Here is a 20752-nt window from a genome sequence, read left to right as displayed (position 1 = left end):
TATCAGAGCGTGGATTCGATCCACGGACCTATGGGTTATGGGCCCAGCACGGTTCCACTGTGCCACTCTGCTTACATGATCATTGTGTGAACAAACTAACATATATAAAATAGCAAGTGCTATTTTGCATTAATTTAGCAGAGCGTGGTTTTGATCCACGGACATCTGGGTTATGGGCCCAGAAGGCTTCCACTGCGCCACTCTGCTTACATGATCATTGTATGAACAAACTAACATATATCAAAATAGCAAGTGCTATTTTGCATTAATTTAGCAGAGCGTGGTTTCGATCCACGGACCTATGGGTTATGGGCCCAGCACGGTTCCACTGCGCCACTCTCCTTACATGATCATTGTGTGAACAAACTAACGTATATAAAATAGCAAGTGCTATTTTGCATTAATTTAGCAGAGCGTGGTTTTGATCCACGGACATCTGGGTTATGGGCCCAGAAGGCTTCCACTGCGCCACTCTGCTTACATGATCATTGTATGAACAAACTAACATATATCAAAATAGCAAGTGCTATTTTGCATTAATTTAGCAGAGCGTGGTTTCGATCCACGGACCTATGGGTTATGGGCCCAGCACTGTTACACTGCGCCACTCTCCTTACATGATCATTGTATGAACAAACTAACATATATAAAATAGCAAGTGCCATTTTGCATTAATTTAGCAGAGCGTGGTTTCCATCCACGGACCTCTGGGTTATGGGCCCAGCACGCTTCCACTGCGCCACTCTGCTTACATTATCATTGTATGAACAAACTAACATATATAAAATAGCAAGTGCCATTTTGCATTAATTGAGCAGAGCGTGGTTTCCATCCACGGACCTCTGGGTTATGGGCCCAGCACGGTTCCACTGCACCACTCTGCTTACATGATAATTGTATGAACAAACTAACATATATCAAAATAGCAAGTGATATTTTGCATAAATTTAGCAGAGCGTAGTTTCAATCCACGGACATCTGGGCTATGGGCCCAGCAGGCTTCCACTGCGCCACTCTGTTTACATTATCATTGTATGAACAAACTATCATTTATAAAAAATAGCAAGTGCTATTTTTCATTAATTTAGCAGAGCGTGGATTCGATCCACGGACCTCTGGGTTATGGGCCCAGCACGCTTCCACTGCGCCACTCTGCTTACAAGATAATTGTATGAACAAACTAACATATATCAAAATAGCAAGTGCTATTTTGCATTAATGTATTAAAGCGTGGATTCGATCCACGGACCTCTGGGTTATGGGCCCAGCACGGTTCCGCTTCGCCACTCTGCTTACATGATCATTGTATGAACAAACAAACATATATCAAAATAGCAAGTGATGTTTTGCATAAATTTACCAAAGCGTAGTTTCGATCCACGGACATCTGGGTTATGGGCCCAGCACGCTTCCACTGCGCCACTCTGCTTACATGATCATTGTATGAACAAACTATCATATTTAAAAAATAGCAAGTGATATTTTGCATAAATTTAGCAGAGCGTAGTTTCAATCCACGGACATCTGGGCTATGGGCCCAGCAGGCTTCCACTGCGCCACTCTGTTTACATTATCATTGTATGAACAAACTATCATTTATAAAAAATAGCAAGTGCTATTTTTCATTAATTTAGCAGAGCGTGGATTCGATCCACGGACCTCTGGGTTATGGGCCCAGCACGCTTCCACTGCGCCACTCTGCTCACAAGATAATTGTATGAACAAACTAACATATATAAAAATAGCAAGTGATATTTTGCATAAATTTAGCAGAGCGTAGTTTCAATCCACGGACATCTGGGCTATGGGCCCAGCAGGCTTCCACTGCGCCACTCTGTTTACATTATCATTGTATGAACAAACTATCATTTATAAAAAATAGCAAGTGCTATTTTTCATTAATTTAGCAGAGCGTGGATTCGATCCACGGACCTCTGGGTTATGGGCCCAGCACGCTTCCACTGCGCCACTCTGCTTACATGATAATTGTATGAACAAACTAACATATATCAAAATAGCAAGTGCTATTTTGCATTAATTTAGCAGAGCGTGAATTCGATCCACGGACCTCTGGGTTATGGGCCCAGCAAGCTTCCACTGCGCCACTCTGCTTACATGGTCATTGTATGAACAAACTAACATATATAAAATAGCAAGTGCCATTTTGCATTAATTTAGCAGAGCGTGGTTTCCATCCACGGAACTCTAGGTTATGGGCCCAGCACGCTTCCACTGCGCCACTCTGCTTACATGATAATTGTATGAACAAACTAACATATATCAAAATAGCAAGTGCTATTTTGCATTAATTTAGCAGAGCGTGGTTTCGATCCACGGAGCTCTGGGTTATGGGCCCAGCACGCTTCCACTGCGCCACTCTGCTTACAAGATAATTGTATGAACAAACTAACATATATCAAAATAGCAAGTGCTATTTTGCATTAATTTAGCAGAGCGTGGTTTCGATCCACGGACCTCTGGGTTATGGGCCCAGCACGCTTCCACTGCGCCACTCTGCTTACATGATAATTGTATGAACAAACTAACATATATCAAAATAGCAAGTGATATTTTGCATTAATTTATCAGAGCGTGGATTCGATCCACGGAACTCTGGGTTATGGGCCCAGCACGGTTCCACTGCGCCACTCTGCTTACATGATAATTGTATGAACAAACTAACATATATCAAAATAGCAAGTGATATTTTGCATAAATTTAGCAGAGCGTGGTTTCGATCCACGGACCTCTGGGTTATGGGCCCAGCACGCTTCCACTGCGCCACTCTGCTTACATGATCATTGTATGAACAAACAAACATATATCAAAATAGCAAGTGCTATTTTGCATTAATTTAGCAGAGCGTAGTTTCAATCCACGGACATCTGGGCTATGGGCCCAGCAGGCTTCGACTGCGCCACTCTGTTTACATTATCATTGTATGAACAAACTATCATTTATAAAAAATAGCAAGTGCTATTTTTCATTAATTTAGCAGAGCGTGGATTCGATCCACGCACCTCTGGGTTATGGGCCCAGCACGCTTCCACTGCGCCACTCTGCTTACATGATAATTGTATGAACAAACTAACATATATCAAAATAGCAAGTGCTATTTTGCATTAATTTAGCAGAGCGTGAATTCGATCCACGGACCTCTGGGTTATGGGCCCAGCAAGCTTCCACTGCGCCACTCTGCTTACATGATCATTGTATGAACAAACTAACATATATAAAATAGCAAGTGCCATTTTGCATTAATTTAGCAGAGCGTGGTTTCCATCCACGGAACTCTGGGTTATGGGCCCAGCACGCTTCCACTGCGCCACTCTGCTTACATGATAATTGTATGAACAAACTAACATATATCAAAATAGCAAGTGCTATTTTGCATTAATTTAGCAGAGCGTGGTTTCGATCCACGGAGCTCTGGGTTATGGGCCCAGCACGCTTCCACTGCGCCACTCTGCTTACAAGATAATTGTATGAACAAACTAACATATATCAAAATAGCAAGTGCTATTTTGCATTAATTTAGCAGAGCGTGGTTTCGATCCACGGACCGCTGGGTTATGGGCCCAGCACGCTTCCACTGCGCCACTCTGCTTACATGATAATTGTATGAACAAACTAACATATATCAAAATAGCAAGTGATATTTTGCATTAATTTATCAGAGCGTGGATTCGATCCACGGAACTCTGGGTTATGGGCCCAGCACGGTTCCACTGCGCCACTCTGCTTACATGATAATTGTATGAACAAACTAACATATATCAAAATAGCAAGTGATATTTTGCATAAATTTAGCAGAGCGTGGTTTCGATCCACGGACCTCTGGGTTATGGGCCCAGCACGCTTCCACTGCGCCACTCTGCTTACATGATCATTGTATGAACAAACAAACATATATCAAAATAGCTAGTGATATTTTGCATAAATTTAGCAGAGCGTAGTTTCAATCCACGGAGATCTGGGCTATGGGCCCAGCAGGCTTCCACTGCGCCACTCTGTTTACATTATCATTGTATGAACAAACTATCATTTATAAAAAATAGCAAGTGCTATTTTTCATTAATTTAGCAGAGCGTGGATTCGATCCACGGACCTCTGGGTTATGGGCCCAGCACGCTTCCACTGCGCCACTCTGCTTACAAGATAATTGTATGAACAAACTAACATATATCAAAATAGCAAGTGATATTTTGCATAAATTTAGCAGAGCGTAGTTTCAATCCACGGACATCTGGGCTATGGGCCCAGCAGGCTTCCACTGCGCCACTCTGTTTACATTATCATTGTATGAACAAACTATCATTTATAAAAAATAGCAAGTGCTATTTTTCATTAATTTAGCAGAGCGTGGATTCGATCCACGGACCTCTGGGTTATGGGCCTAGCAAGCTTCCACTGCGCCACTCTGCTTACATGATCATTGTATGAACAAACTAACATATATCAAAATAGCAAGTGCTATTTTGCATTAACTTAGCAGAGCGTGAATTCGATCCACGGACCTCTGGGTTATGGGCCTAGCAAGCTTCCACTGCGCCACTCTGCTTACATGATCATTGTATGAACAAACTAACATATATAAAATAGCAAGTGCCATTTTGCATTAATTTAGCAGGGCGTGGTTTCCATCCACGGACCTCTGGGTTATGGGCCCAGCACGCTTCCACTGCGCCACTCTGCTTACATGATAATTGTATGAACAAACTAACATATATCAAAATAGCAAGTGCTATTTTGCATTAATTTAGCAGAGCGTGGTTTCGATCCACGGACCTCTGGGTTATGGGCCCAGCACGCTTCCACTGCGCCACTCTGCTTACATGATAATTGTATGAACAAACTAACATATATCAAAATAGCAAGTGATATTTTGCATAAATTTAGCAGAGCGTAGTTTCAATCCACGGACATCTGGGCTATGGGCCCAGCAGGCTTCCACTGCGCCACTCTTTTTACATTATCATTGTATGAACAAACTATCATTTATAAAAAATAGCAAGTGCTATTTTTCATTAATTTAGCAGAGCGTGGATTTGATCCACGGACCTCTGGGTTATGGGCCCAGCACGCTTCCACTGCGCCACTCTGCTTACAAGATAGTTGTATGAACAAACTAACATATATCAAAATAGCAAGTGCTATTTTGCATTAATGTATTAAAGCGTGGATTCGATCCACGGACCTCTGGGTTATGGGCCCAGCACGGTTCCACTGCGCCACTCTGCTTACATGATCATTGTATGAACAAACAAACATATATCAAAATAGCAAGTGATATTTTGCATAAATTTACCAAAGCGTAGTTTCGATCCACGGACATCTGGGTTATGGGCCCAGCACGCTTCCACTGCGCCACTCTGCTTACATGATAATTGTATGAACAAACTAACATATATCAAAATAGCAAGTGCTATTTTGCATTAATTTAGCAGAGCGTGAATTCGATCCACGGACCTCTGGGTTATGGGCCCAGCAAGCTTCCACTGCGCCACTCTGCTTACATGATCATTGTATGAACAAACTAACATATATAAAATAGCAAGTGCCATTTTGCATTAATTTAGCAGAGCGTGGTTTCCATCCACGGACCTCTGGGTTATGGGCCCAGCACGCTTCCACTGCGCCACTCTGCTTACATGATAATTGTATGAACAAACTAACATATATCAAAATAGCAAGTGCTATTTTGCATTAATTTAGCAGAGCGTGGTTTCGATCCACGGAGCTCTGGGTTATGGGCCCAGCACGCTTCCACTGCGCCACTCTGCTTACATGATAATTGTATGAACAAACTAACATATATCAAAATAGCAAGTGATATTTTGCATAAATTTAGCAGAGCGTGGTTTCGATCCACGGACCTCTGGGTTATGGGCCCAGCACGCTTCCACTGCGCCACTCTGCTTACATGATCATTGTATGAACAAACAAACATATATCAAAATAGCTAGTGATATTTTGCATAAATTTAGCAGAGCGTAGTTTCAATCCACGGACATCTGGGCTATGGGCCCAGCAGGCTTCCACTGCGCCACTCTGTTTACATTATCATTGTATGAACAAACTATCATTTATAAAAAATAGCAAGTGCTATTTTTCATTAATTTAGCAGAGCGTGGATTCGATCCACGGACCTCTGGGTTATGGGCCCAGCACGCTTCCACTGCGCCACTCTGCTTACATGATAATTGTATGAACAAACTAACATATATCAAAATAGCAAGTGCTATTTTGCATTAATTTACTAGAGCGTGAATTCGATCCACGGACCTCTGGGTTATGGGCCTAGCAAGCTTCCACTGCGCCACTCTGCTTACATGATCATTGTATGAACAAACTAACATATATAAAATAGCAAGTGCCATTTTGCATTAATTTAGCAGAGCGTGGTTTCCATCCACGGACCTCTGGGTTATGGGCCCAGCACGCTTCCACTGCGCCACTCTGCTTACATGATAATTGTATGAACAAACTAACATATATCAAAATAGCAAGTGCTATTTTGCATTAATTTAGCAGAGCGTGGTTTCGATCCACGGACCTCTGGGTTATGGGCCCAGCACGCTTCCACTGCGCCACTCTGCTTACAAGATAATTGTATGAACAAACTAACATATATCAAAATAGCAAGTGATATTTTGCATAAATTTAGCAGAGCGTAGTTTCAATCCACGGACATCTGGGCTATGGGCCCAGCAGGCTTCCACTGCGCCACTCTGTTTACATTATCATTGTATGAACAAACTATCATTTATAAAAAATAGCAAGTGCTATTTTTCATTAATTTAGCAGAGCGTGGATTCGATCCACGGACCTCTGGGTTATGGGCCTAGCAAGCTTCCACTGCGCCACTCTGCTTACATGATCATTGTATGAACAAACTAACATATATCAAAATAGCAAGTGCTATTTTGCATTAATTTAGCAGAGCGTGAATTCGATCCACGGACCTCTGGGTTATGGGCCTAGCAAGCTTCCACTGCGCCACTCTGCTTACATGATCATTGTATGAACAAACTAACATATATAAAATAGCAAGTGCCATTTTGCATTAATTTAGCAGAGCGTGGTTTCCATCCACGGACCTCTGGGTTATGGGCCCAGCACGCTTCCACTGCGCCACTCTGCTTACATGATAATTGTATGAACAAACTAACATATATCAAAATAGCAAGTGCTATTTTGCATTAATTTAGCAGAGCGTGGTTTCGATCCACAGACCTCTGGGTTATGGGCCCAGCACGCTTCCACTGCGCCACTCTGCTTACATGATAATTGTATGAACAAACTAACATATATCAAAATAGCAAGTGATATTTTGCATTAATTTATCAGAGCGTGGATTCGATCCACGGAACTCTGGGTTATGGGCCCAGCACGGTTCCACTGCACCACTCTGCTTACATGATAATTGTATGAACAAACTAACATATATCAAAATAGCAAGTGATATTTTGCATAAATTTAGCAGAGCGTAGTTTCAATCCACGGACATCTGGGCTATGGGCCCAGCAGGCTTCCACTGCGCCACTCTTTTTACATTATCATTGTATGAACAAACTATCATTTATAAAAAATAGCAAGTGCTATTTTTCATTAATTTAGCAGAGCGTGGATTTGATCCACGGACCTCTGGGTTATGGGCCCAGCACGCTTCCACTGCGCCACTCTGCTTACAAGATAATTGTATGAACATACTAACATATATCAAAATAGCAAGTGCTATTTTGCATTAATGTATTAAAGCGTGGATTCGATCCACGGACCTCTGGGTTATGGGCCCAGCACGGTTCCACTGCGCCACTCTGCTTACATGATCATTGTATGAACAAACAAACATATATCAAAATAGCAAGTGATATTTTGCATAAATTTACCAAAGCGTATTTTCGATCCACGGACATCTGGGTTATGGGCCCAGCACGCTTCCACTGCGCCACTCTGCTTACATGATAATTGTATGAACAAACTAACATATATCAAAATAGCAAGTGCTATTTTGCATTAATTTAGCAGAGCGTGAATTCGATCCACGGACCTCTGGGTTATGGGCCCAGCAAGCTTCCACTGCGCCACTCTGCTTACATGATCATTGTATGAACAAACTAACATATATAAAATAGCAAGTGCCATTTTGCATTAATTTAGCAGAGCGTGGTTTCCATCCACGGACCTCTGGGCTATGGGCCCAGCACGCTTCCACTGCGCCACTCTGCTTACATGATAATTGTATGAACAAACTAACATATATCAAAATAGCAAGTGCTATTTTGCATTAATTTAGCAGAGCGTAGTTTCGATCCACGGAGCTCTGGGTTATGGGCCCAGCACGCTTCCACTGCGCCACTCTGCTTACATGATAATTAAATGAACAAACTAACATATATCAAAATAGCAAGTGATATTTTGCATAAATTTAGCAGAGCGTGGTTTCGATCCACGGACCTCTGGGTTATGGGCCCAGCACGCTTCCACTGCGCCACTCTGCTTACATGATCATTGTATGAACAAACAAACATATATCAAAATAGCTAGTGATATTTTGCATAAATTTAGCAGAGCGTAGTTTCAATCCACGGACATCTGGCCTATGGGCCCAGCAGGCTTCCACTGCGCCACTCTGTTTACATTATCATTGTATGAACAAACTATCATTTATAAAAAATAGCAAGTGCTATTTTTCATTAATTTAGCAGAGCGTGGATTCGATCCACGGACCTCTGGGTTATGGGCCCAGCACGCTTCCACTGCGCCACTCTGCTTACATGATAATTGTATGAACAAACTAACATATATCAAAATAGCAAGTGCTATTTTGCATTAATTTAGCAGAGCGTGAATTCGATCCACGGACCTCTGGGTTATGGGCCTAGCAAGCTTCCACTGCGCCACTCTGCTTACATGATCATTGTATGAACAAACTAACATATATAAAATAGCAAGTGCCATTTTGCATTAATTTAGCAGAGCGTGGTTTCCATCCACGGACCTCTGGGTTATGGGCCCAGCACGCTTCCACTGCGCCACTCTGCTTACATGATAATTGTATGAACAAACTAACATATATCAAAATAGCAAGTGCTATTTTGCATTAATTTAGCAGAGCGTGGTTTCGATCCACGGACCTCTGGGTTATGGGCCCAGCACGCTTCCACTGCGCCACTCTGCTTACATGATAATTGTATGAACAAACTAACATATATCAAAATAGCAAGTGATATTTTGCATTAATTTATCAGAGCGTGGATTCGATCCACGGAACTCTAGGTTATGGGCCCAGCACGGTTCCACTGCACCACTCTGCTTACATGATAATTGTATGAACAAACTAACATATATCAAAATAGCAAGTGATATTTTGCATACATTTAGCAGAGCGTAGTTTCAATCCACTGACATCTGGGCTATGGGCCCAGCAGGCTTCCACTGCGCCACTCTGTTTACATTATCATTGTATGAACAAACTATCATTTATAAAAAATAGCAAGTGCTATTTTTCATTAATTTAGCAGAGCGTGGATTTGATCCACGGACCTCTGGGTTATGGGCCCAGCACGCTTCCACTGCGCCACTCTGCTTACAAGATAATTGTATGAACAAACTAACATATATCAAAATAGCAAGTGCTATTTTGCATTAATGTATTAAAGCGTGGATTCGATCCACGGACCTCTGGGTTATGGGCCCAGCACGGTTCCACTGCGCCACTCTGCTTACATGATAATTGTATGAACAAACTAACATATATCAAAATAGCAAGTACTATTTTGCATTAATTTAGCAGAGCGTGGTTTCGATCCACGGAGCTCTGGGTTATGGGCCCAGCACGCTTCCCCTGCGCCACTCTGCTTACATGATAATTGTATGAACAAACTTACATATATCAAAATAGCAAGTGCTATTTTGCATTAATTTAGCAGAGCGTGGTTTCGATCCACGGACCTCTGGGTTATGGGCCCAGCACGGTTCCACTGCACCACTCTGCTTACATGATAATTGTATGAACAAACTAACATATATCAAAATAGCAAGTGATATTTTGCATACATTTAGCAGAGCGTAGTTTCAATCCACTGACATCTGGGCTATGGGCCCAGCAGGCTTCCACTGCGCCACTCTGTTTACATTATCATTGTATGAACAAACTATCATTTATAAAAAATAGCAAGTGCTATTTTTCATTAATTTAGCAGAGCGTGGATTTGATCCACGGACCTCTGGGTTATGGGCCCAGCACGCTTCCACTGCGCCACTCTGCTTACAAGATAATTGTATGAACAAACTAACATATATCAAAATAGCAAGTGCTATTTTGCATTAATGTATTAAAGCGTGGATTCGATCCACGGACCTCTGGGTTATGGGCCCAGCACGGTTCCACTGCGCCACTCTGCTTACATGATAATTGTATGAACAAACTAACATATATCAAAATAGCAAGTACTATTTTGCATTAATTTAGCAGAGCGTGGTTTCGATCCACGGAGCTCTGGGTTATGGGCCCAGCACGCTTCCCCTGCGCCACTCTGCTTACATGATAATTGTATGAACAAACTTACATATATCAAAATAGCAAGTGCTATTTTGCATTAATTTAGCAGAGCGTGGTTTCGATCCACGGACCTCTGGGTTATGGGCCCAGCACGCTTCCACTGCGCCACTCTGCTTACATGATAATTGTATGAACAAACTAACATATATCAAAATAGCAAGTGATATTTTGCATTAATTTATCAGAGCGTGGATTCGATCCACAGAACTCTGGGTTATGGGCCCAGCACGGTTCCACTGCGCCACTCTGCTTACATGATAATTGTATGAACAAACTAACATATATCAAAATAGCAAGTGATATTTTGCATTAATTTCTCAGAGCGTGGATTCGATCCACAGACCTCTGGGTTATGGGCCCAGCACGGTTCCACTGCACCACTCTGCTTACATGATAATTGTATGAACAAACTAACATATATCAAAATAGCAAGTGATATTTTGCATAAATTTAGCAGAGCGTAGTTTCAATCCACGGACATCTGGGCTATGGGCCCAGCAGGCTTCCACTGCGCCACTCTGTTTACATTATCATTTGATGAACAAACTATCATTTATAAAAAATAGCAAGTGCTATTTTTCATTAATTTAGCAGAGCGTGGATTTGATCCACGGACCTCTGGGTTATGGGCCCAGCAGGCTTCCACTGCGCCACTCTGCTTACATGATCATTGTATGAACAAACTATCATATTTAAAAAATAGCAAGTGATATTTTGCATAAATTTAGCAGAGCGTGGTTTCGATCCACGGACCTCTGGGTTATGGGCCCAGCACGCTTCCACTGCGCCACTCTGCTTACATGATCATTGTATGAACAAACAAACATATATCAAAATAGCTAGTGATATTTTGCATAAATTTAGCAGAGCGTAGTTTCAATCCACGGACATCTGGGCTATGGGCCCAGCAGGCTTCCACTGCGCCACTCTGTTTACATTATCATTGTATGAACAAACTATCATTTATAAAAAATAGCAAGTGCTATTTTTCATTAATTTAGCAGAGCGTGGTTTCCATCCACGGACCTCTGGGTTATGGGCCCAGCACGCTTCCACTGCGCCACTCTGCTTACATGATAATTGTATGAACAAACTAACATATATCAAAATAGCAAGTGCTATTTTGCATTAATTTAGCAGAGCGTGGTTTCGATCCACGGACCTCTGGGTTATGGGCCCAGCACGCTTCCACTGCGCCACTCTGCTTACATGATAATTGTATGAACAAACTAACATATATCAAAATAGCAAGTGATATTTTGCATTAATTTATCAGAGCGTGAATTCGATCCACGGAACTCTGGGTTATGGGCCAAGCACGGTTCCACTGCACCGCTCTGCTTACATGATAATTGTATGAACAAACTAACATATATCAAAATAGCAAGTGATATTTTGCATAAATTTAGCAGAGCGTAGTTTCAATCCACGGACATCTGGGCTATGGGCCCAGCAGGCTTCCACTGCGCCACTCTGTTTACATTATCATTGTATGAACAAACTATCATTTATAAAAAATAGCAAGTGCTATTTTTCATTAATTTAGCAGAGCGTGGATTCGATCCACGGACCTCTGGGTTATGGGCCCAGCACGCTTCCACTGCGCCACTCTGCTTACAAGATAATTGTATGAACAAACTAACATATATCAAAATAGCAAGTGCTATTTTGCATTAATGTATTAAAGCGTGGATTCGATCCACGGACCTCTGGGTTATGGGCCCAGCACGGTTCCACTGCGCCACTCTGCTTACATGATCATTGTATGAACAAACAAACATATATCAAAATAGCAAGTGATATTTTGCATAAATTTACCAAAGCGTAGTTTCGATCCACGGACATCTGGGTTATGGGCCCAGCACGCTTCCACTGCGCCACTCTGCTTACATGATCATTGTATGAACAAACAAACATATATCAAAATAGCTAGTGATATTTTGCATAAATTTAGCAGAGCGTAGTTTCAATCCACGGATATCTGGGCTATGGGCCCAGCAGGCTTCCACTGCGCCACTCTGTTACATTATCATTGTATGAACAAACTATCATTTATAAAAAATAGCAAGTGCTATTTTTCATTAATTTAGCAGAGCGTGGATTCGATCCACGGACCTCTGGGTTATGGGCCCAGCACGCTTCCACTGCGCCACTCTGCTTACAAGATAATTGTATGAACAAACTAACATATATCAAAATAGCAAGTGCTATTTAGCATTAATGTATCAAAGCGTGGATTCGATCCACGGACCTCTGGGTTATGGGCCCAGCACGGTTCCACTGCGCCACTCTGCTTACATGATCATTGTATGAACAAACAAACATATATCAAAATAGCTAGTGATATTTTGCATAAATTTAGCAGAGCGTAGTTTCGATCCACGGACATCTGGGTTATGGGCCCAGCACGCTTCCACTGCGCCACTCTGCTTACATGATCATTGTATGAACAAACAAACATATATCAAAGTAGCTAGTGATATTTTGCATAAATTTAGCAGAGCGTAGTTTCGATCCACGGACATCTGGGTTATGGGCCCAGCACGCTTCCACTGCGCCACTCTGCTTACATGATCATTGTATGAACAAACTATCATATTTAAAAAATAGCAAGTGATATTTTGCATAAATTTAGCAGAGCGTAGTTTCGATCCACGGACATCTGGGTTATGGGCCCAGCAGGCTTCCACTGCGCCACTCTGCTTACATGATCATTCTATGAACAAACTAACATATATCAAAATAGCAAGTGATATTTTGCATAAATTTAGCAGAGCGTAGTTTCGATCCACGGACATCTGGGTTATGGGCCCAGCACGCTTCCACTGCGCCACTCTGCTTACATGATCATTGTATGAACAAACTAGTAGTGATAGCTATACAGATTCGCAGACATCCAAGATGGCCGCCACCCCAAGATGGCCGACAGACCATCATCTACCAAACTCAAACCAAACTTCCAAACCAAGATTAGCCTATTTTATCTTATCTGACATACCCTGCCTTCCAGCATGCTTTGCCTCCTTTATGATCCTTTTAATGGATCAAGCCAGACTTGTGTTATTTCGCCAGATCCCTGTTTGAATTTCCCGCCATAAGCCCATGTCTGAGAAACAAAGACAAATATACAAATAAAGATTTTTTAATAACAAATACCAAATAATATATACAATAAAATAGAGAATAACAAGAATATAAATATAAACAAAGATATTGCCATTGTTTGCCATTAAGAAGGTTCATACTTCTTTTCTTTGAGTTGTGGCTTGTTCCCACATAAAAAACCGTGTTACATACTGAATTCTAAATTAAAAACCAAAAATATTTACCGCCACTTTTACCGCTAATGAAAACCACTCTTTAAATCGTAATTTTGAAGGTAATTGTTCTTATCTTTAGTGTAAAAAGCTCTTTGTTCAAAATGACATTTTGATTTTCAAAACTTGATATTTTAGTCGAAATCTTAACTGAAAGCCTCTCTTTAAATCGAAATTAGCGACGCGTTTTATTAACAATTTCACGACATCAACGTGGCATTTACTCTAGCGGGGCGTCGGCTACCAGCTTTTTTCAGGCACTCTGGTGGCCTGGAGTGGCGAGGCGCAGGATAAACGTTGACGGATGAATTTTAATAACCGAGAAACACGGTAGTTGCGGAGCGTTAGAAAAAACACATTTTGAAGTACATGCCTCCATTAACTCAAGAAAATCTTGGGCATTTCGGCTCCGAATCGAACCCACGTTGATCGAGCGAACAGCTGTTAAGTTTGAGAAGGATATCGAAGTCAAGGCCTCACTGAAGAGAACGTGCTCCAACTGGTGCAGGGTACGCAGAACCTTATGCAGTGGCAGGGCTTGTGGGCTTGTACGGGCCATGTCCTATAAAATTCTTCGTTGACCCTTTACCTCCCGAAGGAAGTTACATCCGAGCCACTGTGTGGCCTGGTCTTCTTGTTCAGGTCTGGTTGGGGGCCCCAGGACTTCTCCTACATTGCGATAGTCCGTTGTATGGACGCAAATGACTATCGCAGTGAAATTCGATTCATGAACCACAACCAACAAGCTTTGCTCGTGCATTCTGATGGCTGTGGCAACTTTTTAAGTTGGCTAGAGCGTACGTATCCCCGAAAGCATTACGTAAATCTAGCCCATGAATCGAATTTGGTCTCTTCTCAAGCTATGCCCGAGAAGAGACGAATGGAAAAAACGAATTTGGTCTCTTCTCACACAGCGTAAGTCCATGATCTTCACACAGCATAAGCTGCTTAAGTCCACGATCGGTGGAAAAAGACATCTTCGTACTGGTACTGAATAGTTTTAGAGTAGAGCGTAGTCAGGCAACTGATAACTTTCTTTTCGAAACACGGGGCTTATATCCTAAAATACGAAGGGCAAATTTAATATTAAAAGAGGTCTCGAGGCAATGCTTTTAAGATGAAAAAGTATTTTTTACCGACCACACCCTTTAACGTACTATTAAAGCCGCGTGTCTTATATAATAACTGCATCAAACAAGTTGAAAACCGGCTCGAACTAGTCAGGGCGTTGTCTTTTTTTATTGGAATCGGGGTAAGGTCAATTACCTAACTACGTAGATTTTTCAAGGGTAACGACTTTAAAAGTTTAAGAATTTTTAAAGTTCTTGATAAAAAATAAATGGCGTGTTTTGTAAGATCGTCCATAGCTCAATGGGTAAAGGCAGGGTTTACTAATGTGATACCCAAAAGGTGGTGAGTTCAAATCCCGGCCAGTCCACCGAGCTATGGACGATCTTTTTATGTATAAAATAAGGTTAGTTTAAGAAGTTAGGGTTAGTTGATAAACAGGCGTTAGTCATGAATGACGACTTTTTTTTAACTTTAGCGTCTAATACGTGTCTAGATATATACCCAAACAATACCCAATCAAGTTTTAAAAATTATTTGCATCAACCTTTGAACTTGACTAGTGATTATGAAGTTGGGTTGGCAGAAATCATATTTCCAAATCATTGGGTGAATATAAGCGAAGAGTTTAACAAGTTTGAAATTCAGGTCGTAAATGATCCAAATAGTGACAAATATGCGGCTATTCGAGAGCCTGTTGAATATCAAAAAATAGAGATACCAGTCAATCGTTATGTTAAGACCAAAGAGTACGAACTGCCTCAAAATTTTGTCGAGCTGTTAAATGATGTTGTAAACAGTCATCCGTATTTAAAAGGCAAATCATCTTTTAAATTAGTGAATAAATATAAAGACGGGGCCCTGGGAAAACAGTTAGATACAAACTTTCCCGTTTACCTGCAAGTTTTAGGAAAGGAAAACATACGGTTCAAAATACCAGCTGATTCCCCTTTGACCACATTATTTGAATTTAAGGAGAATAATTACGAAGATTTTCCCTATATATCCAAATATCCTGTATCAAAGCATGCTAAAAATATAAGTTTAAATTACACTAACAATTACGTGGAAATCGAAATTGATAATGTTGGAGATAGTTTTAAAAAAAATTTGATTACAAGTACATTCCCAAGGCCGCCATTAAACGTAAAACAAGCCACGAAGTTCCGCCGATAACAAAAAAGCCTCAGCCGGAATATAGGCCTGTACCGCCATCTATACCTATTTTAGCACGAACTACGCCTTTTCTTCCGATACCTATTGCTACGACTGAACCCGTAGTACTTGTACAACCACAGCCAGCTAAAATAACCCCTCCACCCAAAATAACTATTCCAAAACAAACAACTCCAAAACAAAACCCACCTAAACCTGACTTACCGAAACCCTACTATCCAAAGCCCAAACCACCTAAGCCCGAGTTACCAAAGCCAAAGCCAAAACCGCAGCCACCCAAGCTTCCAGCTCCGGACCCCCCAAAATACCAGCTCCGGATCCCCCTAAAATACCGGCTCCGGATCCCCCTAAAATACCAGCTCCGGATCACCCTAAAATACCGGCTCCGGATCCCCCTAAAATACCAGCTCCGGATCCCAGCGAAGGATTCAGCCTGAACAAAACAGGATGGCAGACATTGATCGATTTAAAGCCGTTGATTGACGAGGATCTCAAGGCTAAAGGGATAGCTGTCTGTCGCATGCGCGAATTAATTTTAAACGAGCTCACTACCACTTTGTTTGACGTCACTTCCACTTGCGCCAACGTCGAGTGTCGAAAACAAATATGCCACTCTCAAAGCTGCTCGGAATTTGACACAAATTTCAGTGATCGAGTCGAACGTAATTTGCACGAAGCGCTGCCTCAGTTGGATCGAGAGAAAATTTTGCATCAATTTGAGACCGACCATGGCTGGATCGAGGATCAAGAGGATATTTACGCTTATTTTGTCAACAGTTTTGCCGATTTAAAGAATGCCTTGATTTATGGCTATTAAGATAAATGTACTGATATATCGTATTTGTTTAACTGATATTGTTTTTATAAAATACCTTTGTGTGTATTAAATAAAGTTGTTTATTGGGAAACTATTTGGTCGTTATTTATACTTGTTAAGACATGGACGCTAAAATTAGAAAAATTTATTACGACGTGGCTAATCCGGCCGCTTATGGGTCGCTAGCTGGAGAGGCCGGAGAACATTGGATAGGAATCTTTGTTAATAACAATACCGTAGAAATGTTTTGCACGTACGGAAATTCACCGCGATACTATAAAGTTAATTTAAAACGATACGGGAAACGAGTTGTTTACAATAAACAACAAATTCAACATCCATTTTTTCAACTGTGCGGTCTGCATTGTAGTCTGTACCTAGCACTCCGCTGCCAGGGCGTGGCTAGAAAGACGATATTAGACGCTATTTACGCTAATAACCTTAAACTTAACGACTATGTTGCTTTATTATATTTATCTTTACATTTAAAAAAACATGTACACAGATATTGTTCACAATAAAACAATTTTTTATTTGTCTTAATATTACATTTTTTTATTAATCAATATCACGCCATTTATGGTGTCGAGGCCTTCGTTCGTTAGATGGAACTACTGGGCCGAGATTTTGAAGTTCGTCTTTCTTTTTCCGAGGTTTTTTCTGTTTTTTCTTGTTCTTCTGTTTAGCGGAGGCCGTCTCAAACAGGTTTTCCAAGTCCGTTAAATTGTCCGCTTCAACTTCCGCTAGATTCTCTTGTTCATCGGCGATTTCTTCTTGAAAAGCGTCGTCCAGATTTGCATAACCGACAGCCCCTTCTGTTTCGTCCTCTTTTTTCGGCGTAAAAAATGTTTTTTGCAAACGATTTGCCAAAACTTCAGCCTGCCGTTTTACCAGGTCGCCAACATAGGTCGGTCCATATTGCTGGTAAAAATCTTCATGTGTTGGTGTCCCAACAGCCGTTTCGCTTTTAAAAACCCTTTGTCGAGGCTCGGTTCGTTTAGGCGTAGTGAAAGAACTGCCCGACGTGCTTGTCGGTGATGACGTGGCAGAGCTCGGCCATGAAAATTGTTCTTTTCGCGGCGGCGTTTTAGGGGTGACCGGTAATGGCGGCACGCTGGCAGTCGCTATTGCCTGTGTTACGACTTCAAATTTAGGTAAAGGAATTTGTTTCTCGATACTTAGATATTTCTTAAAAGCGTCTAAATATTTATATAATTTATCGTAGGCATTCATTGGCGATTTTAAAATATCAATCTCTCGGTCCAAGGCCGAATGTTCTTGGGCAGCTGTTGAAGTTACGGCGGTGGCCGGTACAAGCACCATTTGTTTCATAGTTTAGCAGCTATGGCTTGGACAATTGAAGGCAAAATTGCTCCAAGCAACGTCGTAAGAAAGCCACCTGATTGCTGCAACAACAGCTTTTTTTTGCTTTTCTGCGACAAGGTACTTGATCCGAGTTGTCTAATAATTTTCTTGTACTTTGGTAGCTTTTTCTTACGGTCTTTACTCAAATAAATACCCCCGCCCTTTAAATTCTTACAAATTGTCTGAATGCTTTTTAATTGAGGCGCGCTACTATTGTTTAAGAGGGTTCGCCGTTGTTTACAGCTAGTTTGACGCAAACTCTGTAAATAAGGGACAAATTTGGCAAACTTGGCTGAGGGACGGGCTACGACGAGTCGGGAGCGTTTTCCTGATCGACGTTTAACGCGTGGGGCCATTATTCAAATGACAATTAAATTTAATCGACATACACATACATAGGCGCCTCGTGAGGTAGAACTCGCGATCTTAATCGTAAATTTTCCGGAGTTTCTTGTTTTAAATCAATTAACAAATATCTATAGGGTTCTCTAGTGGCTAGTCTGTACGCCTCTGTAATACGCTTCGGGTTATCTGGGCTTATTTGTTGGGCTAGATACCTAATAGAGGCAACATCTCGAGGATTTTTCATTATTATAAAATAGGAAGAGTTTTGAGAAATTATCCGCGATTGGCTACCCTTTGGAAACAGTTGTTGCGTAATAATAATGACCGTATACCCTAAATGATGCGACGTCACGCAAACTAAATCGGCAATATGAGCTTGCTTAAATAATTGGCTAGCTAAATCGTCTAGTATCAAGTAGGAATCGCGATGCGTCTCCCAAAAATCTGGATCGGCCGTTGGCAAGCCTGGAATAAATTGAATTCCCGGAATCAATTGTTTCAATTTTTCGTAGTTTGGCTGCCAGGCCGCGTAGCAATAAATAACCTTTTTATGCGGTGGGTCAAACATAAGCTGATGATTTTGCAATAAGTTACTTAAAAGAAAACTCTTCCCCGCTTGCGTTGGCCCCACGATTAGAAATTGAGCGGGTGTTTGGAACTTTAAAGAATGCGAGACTGACTCGGTTGGATTCATTTTAAATAATAAACATTTTATTATTGTTCACATGTTATTTATATTAAAAACATAGATATATATTTAAAAAACATTAATAATCAAAACATTAAAACACTATAAACCCAAAAACCCCAAAAAAACCCTTACATATTTAAACAGCATTAAAAATCAATATAAACAAAACCCTTTTACCCTAAAAAAAATCTATATTAATTAATTGTTTTTTAAAAATTTTTTTCAAACTCCGTAATCCGTTGTCGAAAGCGTTGGTCGTTGATGAGGTCAAAGTTCCCGCGAGACTCGAAGGGTAGGATGTAGACATGCACTACAGTAGAAAACACGACGGATTTATGCGCACGCGCACTTTTTCGTTTCCCGACCGCTCGTTGTTGGTGGCTGGGCATGTTTGGATTAGAGGCTCGCAAACATCTTCGCCCTCGCTGGTCGGGAAGTCGGGAAACCCCTGACGCAGTGGTTTGTTGTTGCACGGCTTTTTGGAAACCATCGGACACGATGGACTGTGCTTCCGATGTTCCCTCGATGGATGGTCCGTGCAACGCCACTGGTACAGGGCAATGCCGCAAAAGGCGCAGCGCGTCGTCTGTGTTTCTACATCTGCAAGATAGAAACCGTCATTGGCCAGGGCTTCGATAGGAACGCAAGATTCCCACAAGCCCTCAAAAGTATGTCTTCGCCTAGCCTCGTAATTCATGCGAAAGAGATGTTGAAGCGGGTGTTGCCTCTTTGAAACCGTAGGGTCGACTGGTTGTCAAATCGGCGTTCAACAATCTCTTATTCGAGGTTTGGCGGAATTTCTTGGTGATTTTAACGGCCTCTAGCTGCAGCTTGTATTTGTCCCGTTTAAAATTAAAAGGAACATTGACTGTAACTTCCTTTTCCGGATTCATCGCCACACTTTCAAAGGTTTCAAAGTCAAGTTTTTCAAGATTTTCTCGATTTAACGTCAACCCTTTAATTTTCTTGACTTCTTTTCCTTTGCTAGTGCGAAACGAGTAACTTTTGGCACCGGTACTACAAAAGGAAGTTATATAATCACCGCCGAGTGATGTCCGGCACCGGTCCGCGGACATGCGGCTGGTATACATAATGGAAAAAAAAAACCGGTCCGCAAGGTTAAAAAGTTTGAGAAGCGCTGGTCTAAACATCATACTTGAATATTGAAGACGTGCTACTGATAGTTTGGGCGCCATCTTCGAAAATGACCGCTCCAAGTGCCAAATATATTACCGATATATAAATTTTTTCGATATTTTTTTATTGAGTTGATGATTTTCATGAACGTATAAAACGCCATAAAAATAACTATTTTCGAGTCTAAATTATCGACTTATCTTCAAAATTGGTCCCTGAAATATTACTATCCTAAAATCTCGAAAAATGAAAAGGAAAGCCATATTACT

At 41.3% G+C, this 20752-nt stretch overlaps 12 non-coding genes across 12 annotated transcripts; all 12 read right to left on the bottom strand.

Moving 5' to 3' along the window:
• Positions 1–1085: 1085 nt before the first annotated feature.
• Positions 1086–1157, bottom strand: TRNAM-CAU (transfer RNA methionine (anticodon CAU)). Its single transcript has one exon. It is a non-coding gene; the product is annotated as a tRNA-Met (tRNA).
• A 474-nt stretch (positions 1158–1631) lies between these two features.
• TRNAM-CAU (transfer RNA methionine (anticodon CAU)) lies at positions 1632–1703 on the bottom strand. The gene has a single exon. It is a non-coding gene; the product is annotated as a tRNA-Met (tRNA).
• Positions 1704–1904: 201 nt separating this feature from the next.
• Positions 1905–1976, bottom strand: TRNAM-CAU (transfer RNA methionine (anticodon CAU)). The gene has a single exon. It is a non-coding gene; the product is annotated as a tRNA-Met (tRNA).
• Positions 1977–4080: 2104 nt separating this feature from the next.
• Positions 4081–4152, bottom strand: TRNAM-CAU (transfer RNA methionine (anticodon CAU)). Its single transcript has one exon. It is a non-coding gene; the product is annotated as a tRNA-Met (tRNA).
• Positions 4153–5033: 881 nt separating this feature from the next.
• TRNAM-CAU (transfer RNA methionine (anticodon CAU)) lies at positions 5034–5105 on the bottom strand. The gene has a single exon. It is a non-coding gene; the product is annotated as a tRNA-Met (tRNA).
• Positions 5106–6121: 1016 nt separating this feature from the next.
• Positions 6122–6193, bottom strand: TRNAM-CAU (transfer RNA methionine (anticodon CAU)). The gene has a single exon. It is a non-coding gene; the product is annotated as a tRNA-Met (tRNA).
• A 1424-nt stretch (positions 6194–7617) lies between these two features.
• TRNAM-CAU (transfer RNA methionine (anticodon CAU)) lies at positions 7618–7689 on the bottom strand. The gene has a single exon. It is a non-coding gene; the product is annotated as a tRNA-Met (tRNA).
• A 1016-nt stretch (positions 7690–8705) lies between these two features.
• On the bottom strand, positions 8706–8777 carry TRNAM-CAU (transfer RNA methionine (anticodon CAU)). The gene has a single exon. It is a non-coding gene; the product is annotated as a tRNA-Met (tRNA).
• Positions 8778–9521: 744 nt separating this feature from the next.
• Positions 9522–9593, bottom strand: TRNAM-CAU (transfer RNA methionine (anticodon CAU)). Its single transcript has one exon. It is a non-coding gene; the product is annotated as a tRNA-Met (tRNA).
• A 609-nt stretch (positions 9594–10202) lies between these two features.
• TRNAM-CAU (transfer RNA methionine (anticodon CAU)) lies at positions 10203–10274 on the bottom strand. The gene has a single exon. It is a non-coding gene; the product is annotated as a tRNA-Met (tRNA).
• A 1836-nt stretch (positions 10275–12110) lies between these two features.
• Positions 12111–12182, bottom strand: TRNAM-CAU (transfer RNA methionine (anticodon CAU)). The gene has a single exon. It is a non-coding gene; the product is annotated as a tRNA-Met (tRNA).
• A 472-nt stretch (positions 12183–12654) lies between these two features.
• TRNAM-CAU (transfer RNA methionine (anticodon CAU)) lies at positions 12655–12726 on the bottom strand. Its single transcript has one exon. It is a non-coding gene; the product is annotated as a tRNA-Met (tRNA).
• Positions 12727–20752: the final 8026 nt, after the last annotated feature.

Source organism: Phalangium opilio, unplaced genomic scaffold (genome assembly GCF_054372755.1).
Source record: "Phalangium opilio isolate 3A_F unplaced genomic scaffold, DU_Popi_V2 ptg000194l_1, whole genome shotgun sequence".
In the NCBI taxonomy this organism is placed as follows: Eukaryota; Metazoa; Arthropoda; class Arachnida; order Opiliones; family Phalangiidae; genus Phalangium; species Phalangium opilio.
This window is presented reverse-complemented; position numbering and strand designations above follow the sequence as displayed.